The 7,613-nt window shown below is 36.5% G+C and overlaps 1 long non-coding RNA gene across 1 annotated transcript; it reads right to left on the bottom strand.

The window, feature by feature from the left end:
- Positions 1-2,367: 2,367 nt before the first annotated feature.
- LOC126913235 (uncharacterized) lies at positions 2,368-7,256 on the bottom strand. The gene is made up of 3 exons (XR_007707978.1): positions 7,140-7,256; positions 4,849-5,021; positions 2,368-4,541 (listed from the first exon to the last, which is right to left on the bottom strand). It is a non-coding gene; the product is annotated as an uncharacterized LOC126913235 (long non-coding RNA).
- Between the last annotated feature and the right edge of the window lie 357 nt (positions 7,257-7,613).

Raw genomic sequence — 7,613 nt, 5'->3', positions numbered from 1 at the left:
AACTCTCAGACTGGCTGACTGTAAATAGCAGTTAAAATGTCCATGTAGTAATTTAACAATATTCATGTAACTTGAGTCAAAGCCCAAGAAAGTCGGTGGAACTATTATTATTATTATTAACTTTAATGAGCTTCATATATGTACCTAAGCAAAAATATTGTGAACAAAATTATTTCTCATTTAGATTGATTCCACTTCAGCTTGCGAAGTGCCCAGAGATCTTGGGAATATCAAGAAGAACTTGTATGAGATTTCTTATCAAACTGTCACCAGGGGTAACTGTTAGGACTTACAAATGACTTTTCTGTTGTCTTACCACTGCATCTGCACTAACTAAAATAGTCCTTTCAGTACTCAGTGAGATATGGTAGTGTTACTCTCTATATTTTATTGCTAGAAAAGTTGCCAAATGTGTTTTCTTTAAAAGAAGAAAAAATGTGCCTGACATGTATGTCAGAGGCAAAATATAAATTGAGGGAAATAGAAACTCTGAGCTGTTTACATGTGCATACACATATATGTAATACTTTGGATGAATATAATTTTAATTCGGTGGTAGACAAATGACTACAAGGCAGTTTTAAAGTAGGTGTATATCAAATTAAATTATATTTACTTTATTTAGAAACCAGTTCTGTAAAGACTTACTGATGTGCCTTTATATAAGACAAGTAACATCTAGATTTAATCATGGAAGATTCACAAGTGCACTGTTTGTGGAGAACTGTGTCAATCAAGAATCTAAAATACAAAAAGTTAGTTGATTTAAAACCCCAGTCCTCTGAGGAGCTTATGTCTCTATTTCTTGTGTGTAAAAATACATTTAAGTGGCATACCATAGAAATATCACTTTTATTCCTTTAAAAAAATTGGAAGAACAAACAACAATACTATATTCTATATATGAATTCAGTGGCTAAAATGTTTTACCAAACTTGTAAACTGGAAGACGACACCCTTCATGATTCAATCTCTATGTGGTTCCACCACAAACTTCCATTCTTTTATGAAAGTGATGTGACATTGTGACATTGCCAAAATCAAATAAATAAATAAATTTATTATTATTATTATTATTTTTGGAATTAGAGAAACAAGAGGAAATGTCTCTGTAGTGTGTTTCTCATTGCTAGGATGAGGTCCTGGACAAAATTTTCTGTGGACACTGAATAGGCTTTTCAGTTGGTTAGCTTGAGAGCACTGCTGTCCAGTTTATACAGGAAGGAGGACCTAACTTCTGAACACAGCTCCAAAGGCATTATCTGTATTCTACAGAAACCAGAACACGGACCTAAGAGCGGGAGACCAGTCTATGCATTTTATCCAATGATTGCTTCATTTGGAATTCATTAGCAGGTCCGTGCTGTAGACATAACAGCAATTCTTGATATGCCCCAAACCTGAATGTTAGGCACTTATGGACCTTTATCTTATGTAAAGAGTTAGGAATACAAACAGAGGAAGGCAGAGAGATGGGAATGTACTGTAGTTGGTGATGTAAGTGTAAGAAGTATAAGGACTAAGTGTTTTATACCAGTCTTGTCATGAACTTGCTTTATTGATTCTCCAAAGAAAATCTTTCAGAACTATGCACCTTGATGGGGATACAGGAATTCTTTCTTCACAGACTCTTTTGTATGACTGTAAATCTACATACTTCAGGATTTTACTCTCTCTATTAGAAATAAAAACCGTCCAAAAAAACTATTAAAAAAACATTCTGATATATATATATATATTGGCTACCCATTTTATTTTTTCCCCAATTTTTGCACCTCTTTTTGTATCTAAATAATAAGAATAATAAAAACAACAACAACAACAAAACGAACAAACAAACAAAAAAAACACCACTCACTAAACCAAGCCAAACCAAGCCAAACCAAAACAAACCAAGCCAAACCAAACCAAACCAAAACAAAACAAAACAAAACAAAACAGAAGCAAACAATGAGACAAACAAAAGCACTGTTGATTGAGACATTAGGTAATTATTTTTAAATCCTTAGTATGGAGCAGAGCCATAACTTAGCTTTTTTTTTTTAGGATAACTGACAAACTTATTTGTTTGGCAAAAATCTTTCCTTTGTTTCTCTCTCTCCCTCTTTTTGTTTTGTTCTCTTTCCACAGATATCCTCCAGGTTTTGTGTCAAACAGGAGCTTCTGACAATCTTTCAGAAGGATATTGTGACAAATACAAGGCTAAGGAGGGAGTTCTGAGGTTTTAGATAGTGTCAAAAACATGTCCAAATGGATGCTACAGAAAGTGTCTGTGACTTGCATTTAGGAAATGCTCAGTTCTTCTTGTCTTTTAGTTTATCTTTACGGTGAAGAAAAATGTACAAAACAGCATTTTTTTTTTTTTTTATGTAAAATGTTTCAAGGTAGCAGTGGTGGCAGGATTCCCTCACGTATTCCTGAGACTGTCTACCCTTTCTAGCCCCTGCTTTTTAAAGGAATATAGTATAGTATTTTCTTTTCTACGTAACCACACAGAAGGCAATATTAAGTTTATTGGTAACTAAACTTGACATCTTCATTTTCTTAAGAGTTTTTTATTTTAAATTTTTAAGCAAATGGTAGGTAAGAACATTGGAGAGAAAAAAAGAAATAATAGTCCTGCTTATCATTTTTAACTTTTCACCCATATATTATTTATGTTATCTTACTATGTAAGGACAGTGATTAGATGAAAAGCTGTTACGAGAAACTTCAGCGAGTTAATAATAATATAAATAAATGAGTGTTGATGAAAAAAGGAAGGCAATAAAGAAGTTACTTTTAAGTATGGTCACTGATAACAGGGGAGAGAGTTTACTAGTATCTCAGCCAGACAATTAAGAGTTTACCTAATCTTACAAGTATCAGACAGGTAAGATTGCTCCTATTTCCACGTGTCTTTACATACCTGGGTCCTACAGCATGAGCAGAGTTTTTCTGAGCACAGAATTCACATAACAAAGATTGTTGAAGGATCATATGATACAAAGTAAAAATTATCAAAGATAAGTAAGTGTTGAGTAGAAATGGAGATTTTAATTTTGTATTTAATTTCTGCTACTATATATGGTGTTTTGTTGTCATTGATTTTGTTCAGTTTTATTTGGATTTTTTTGTTTGTCTGTTTTTGCTTTTATTTATTTATTTATTTATTTATTTATTTTTTACATCCACTACCCGTGTTGCCCAGCCTTCATAGAATGACAGAATCACATAGTGGTTGAAGCTGGAAGAGACCTTTGGAGGTCATCTGGTCCAATGCCCCTGCTCAAGCAGGGACACCTTGTGGTGGTTTTACTTGGGTGGGCGACCGAGCTCCACCACAACCGCTCTCTCACTCCCCCTCCTCAAAGAGGAACAGGGAGAAAATACGATGAAAAGGGCTCAAGGGTTGAGGTAAGGACAGGGAGATCACGCAGTAATTATTGAGACGGGCAAAACAGACTCAGCATAGGGAGATAGTAAGATTTACTGTCTATTACTAAGAAGCTACAGAAGTGAGAAACAAAGGAAAGAAACCAAAAGCACCTTCCCCCCATCCACCCTCTTCCACCTCCTCCCCCCAAGCGGCACAGGGGAACGGGGGAATGGGGGTTATGGTCAGTCTATAGCGCTTCTTCTCTGCCGCTCCTTCTCGGTCACTCTTGTCCCCTGTGTTTTGGGGTCCTTTCCACAGGATGCAGTCCTTGCTGAACTGATCCGACGTGGGCTGCCCACAGGCAGCAGCTCTTCAAGAACTGCTCCAGATATGGGTCTGTACCATGGGGTCCATCCCTCAGGAGCAAACTGCTCCAACCTGGATCCCCTATGGACAGCAGCTCCTGCCAGGTCACCTGCTCCTGCGTGGTCTCCTCTCCATGGGCTACAGGTCCGGCCCGGAATCTGCTCTGGCAGGGGTCTTCCACAGGCTGCAGCCTCCATCGGTGCAGGTCCACCTGCTCCACTGTGGTCTCCTCCATGGGCTGCAGCGTGGAATCCTGCTCCACCGTGGTACTCCATGGGCTGCAGGGGGACAACCTGCTTCACCATGGTCCTCACCACAGGCCGCAGGGGACTTCTGCTCTGGCGCCTCGAGTACCTCTCCCCCTCCTTCTTCACTGACCTTGGCACCTGCAAGGCTGTTTCTCACTCCTCTCACTCTCCCAGCTGCTGTGTGACACAGCATTTTTTTTCCATGTCTTAAATATGCTCTCACAGAGGTGCAAAACAACATCACTTATTGGCTCAGCTCTGGTCAGCAGTAGGGCCCTTACCAAACATGGGGCAGCTTCTAGATTCTTCTCACAGAAGCCACCCCTATGGCCCCCTGCTACCAAAACCTTGCCACGTAAACCCACTGCACAACTGGAGCAGATTACCCAGGACCGTGTCCAGACAGCTTTTGAAGGTCTGTGAGGAAAGAGACACCACAACCTCTTTGGGCAACCTGGGCCAGTGCTCAATCACCTGAACAGTAAAGTATTTCCTGCTGAATGGATGGAACCTCCTATGCTCCAGTTTTTGCCCATTGCCTCTTGTCCAGGTGCACCAATGAAAATAACCTTAAGAGTAAAATGATAAGAGTAAAACCTTTTGTGAAGCAATGGTGCATGACATGCAGCATAAATCTCTTTGAGCACTGAAGACTACAGGTTCACTCCATCCCTGGTCATATAAAAAGAAAATACTATTATCATGGCAAAAAAGAAAAAAATATTTTTGTGTTCTTGTGTTTTATTGTTGTTATTTTTGTTTAAATAAACAAAGATATAACTAATAAGATAATATCTTTCAATATATCTTTCAATTCCTCCATAATGATAGAAGTAAATAATTTGACTCCCGCTTTCACTATAATTACCACCTTACCTGTTCATCAAAAGGATGTGGATAGTTTGACTACAATCTCTCCACCATCTTGCTTAGCATTTTTGCACAGTATAGTCTTTTGGAAGATGAAATGTTTGACATCTCTCATAGGAAATACTGCACTTATTTTGACAGTGCTATAACTAGCGTGTCTTTTTTACCAGGCAAACTGTCTGGAAGGGAAAATAGAAATAACAACACATTGGCTTTTGTGTTTGTTGCTATGGCTAAACTGCATAGCAACAAGACTTAGGACACTTGTCTATATTTGGGAAAAAAGTGAAAATTTAGCCTTCCACATCTAGTGCGTAACATGCACATAGAGCAAAACATCATATCCAGATAATGACCTCACATTTTACTCATACTTTTCAACAAGTGAGTTAGATTGACCTTAACTTTTCAGAAGGTTAGTTAAGCAAAAGGTTAATTTAATATAACTAGTCAGTGAGAAATGCTGCTTTATATGAATTAAACAACTATTTTTGTACAGAGAAAGAAAGAGAGGGAAACTGGTGAAACTCTTGAGTCTATCTCTCTTTTGAGAGCTCAAATTTCCAGCTATATTACTTTATTTCTTCCAATAGTTTTTTTGTTTTTTTGTTTGTTTGTTTGTTTGTTTTAGTCAGACCTTTACGTGAGAGCTCTTCCACAATTTACTATTCTACGTTCTGAATAAAAATTTTAACCAAACTCCTACAACAGTTTTAGTCAGAACGGCTATAGAGCTAGTGGTTGAAAGGAAGGAAATAAAGATTAAAGTGCATTTCAGTTCTTTTCCTTCACTGTTTTGAAAAAAGTGAAGAGTAAAGCCAGATCGGAAAAATAATAATAAAAAAAAAATAGCATCAACCTAAACTGTCACTCATATCTCCAATTTAGAATGTTGGCAACTAAAGTTTTCCACAACTTCTTTATTGCAGTTGAATCCAGTCATAGGATATCTTGACTGCAGACTATAATTAAGCATTGCTTTAGCCTTTTGCTGCTATATTTGAGTTCCTCCAGTACATTTTGGTTCAACTCTCTAGCACAGTTTTACTCTCAGATATCTCAATCACTGTAACAAAAGTGAGAGTTCAGCTTCCAAAGTGGATTTTGTCCTTTAAGAACATCTCCGCCTCCTCCTTGATTATATATTTAGCTAAGTTTTCTTTACTAAATCTGTTATATAGAAAATAATCTATTGTATTCATGCGGACAGATGTAAATGGAAACAAGGAGAAAAAAAAAAAAAACATGCTGAGGGACATGTACATTTCCAAAAGACTGAGCAGGAGGTATGTAGACAAATCCTATTATTGGGTAATGAGATTTGTGCGCATAGCCGGACACTATTATGAAAATGTAGATCTTTTTGAAAACAAAGTGAAAGAAGGGGGCAATCTTTTCTGCTGGGGTCAGATTCTGCTTCCAGTAAGAATGTAATAAGTTCCATTAAGATTAACTTTATTAGTGTCCAAATGTAGCTGAGAGAAAGAAATAGCCTTTACTTTCACAGAAATTTCAGATGACTTTGAGTCTGATCATGCTGTCATTGAAATTAACAGGAATTTTGCCACTAGGATCTAGCATCAAGCCTATTTATTACTAATCTGCTAAATCTTTCAGTGTTAAGGACTTTGAATTCCTTGCAATAGTGTTCTCCAATGAAGTGAAACAATTCATATAAAATCAGAAATGTTATGAATTAAAAATTCAACCATTACGTCATTGATTGATTTAAAAGAAAATACTACCAATACCATATGCTTTAAAATCATATATTAAGATCCTTGTAGTTACTTAAAGTCATGAGATTTAATACAAAATAAATGCTATATACATATGCTTCATGTTTTCTGCTACTGGAGAACATAGAGTTATGCTCCCAAAGTACTTTTTATAATCAAAATGACTAAGGACATACTTCTGCATAAAGGAAAGCTGGCAGTCTCTGGTCATAAAAAGATTCTAACAGCAAAACACTCGAAGGAAAGCATTCAAAAAACCAGAAACCTGTAGATTTGGAGATAAGTATATTTAAAGACTTGAAGGTAGCTTTAGACAGTACTAGTAGCCTTTGTGCTTTGCCAGCTCATGTGCTCAAGAATAATTTGTAAATAAATGTATTGTGTTTTTTTTTTTTTTTATTATTATTATTTTTATTTTTAATCTTCCTGGCAACCTAGACCTAATTAACAGTAGAAAGATAGATAATAGGTGAATGGTAAGGAATTATCTATTATTTTTAATTCTATAAATAGGCACATACTAAGTGTTTCACACATGAGAAAATAAGATCTTCATACCTCTTAATTTCCTTTTTACATAGCAGAGTTCATCTTTCCCAGGGATATTCTTAGGAGTGAGAACTGGCCAATCCCCTTGCAGTGTGATGAATTCCAGCTTCAGAAGCTGCAGCAACTGCAATGTTAGGGCAGGGTTTTCACTATCATACCCAAAGTTAAGTCATTCAGTAGGAAGTCTTTGTGGTCTGAAGTCACACTGTTATTTTTAAATACTGTGTATATCTGTTATATGCAGTCTCCAAGACATATGTCAAAACAATAAGTATTTAAAACATTGAATGATCAGTTTTAAGGAAGATTTCTAATCCAGGTAACAGTCCCATTTATAATCTTTTGTACTGAATATAATAAATCAGAGAGGCGGCAAAAATTGGATGGTTGTTAGAAAGTATTTGGTGATACAAATAACAGAAAGTAAATTAATGAATTTCATCACCATGTTTGAGAACTGTGTGCACATTTGTATCTACAGAA

The sequence above is a fragment of the Cygnus atratus genome, chromosome 3 (assembly GCF_013377495.2).
Source record: "Cygnus atratus isolate AKBS03 ecotype Queensland, Australia chromosome 3, CAtr_DNAZoo_HiC_assembly, whole genome shotgun sequence".
NCBI lineage: Eukaryota > Metazoa > Chordata > Aves > Anseriformes > Anatidae > Cygnus > Cygnus atratus.
The sequence above is the reverse complement of the archived record's forward strand: the minus strand, read 5'-3'. Positions and strand labels throughout refer to the sequence as shown.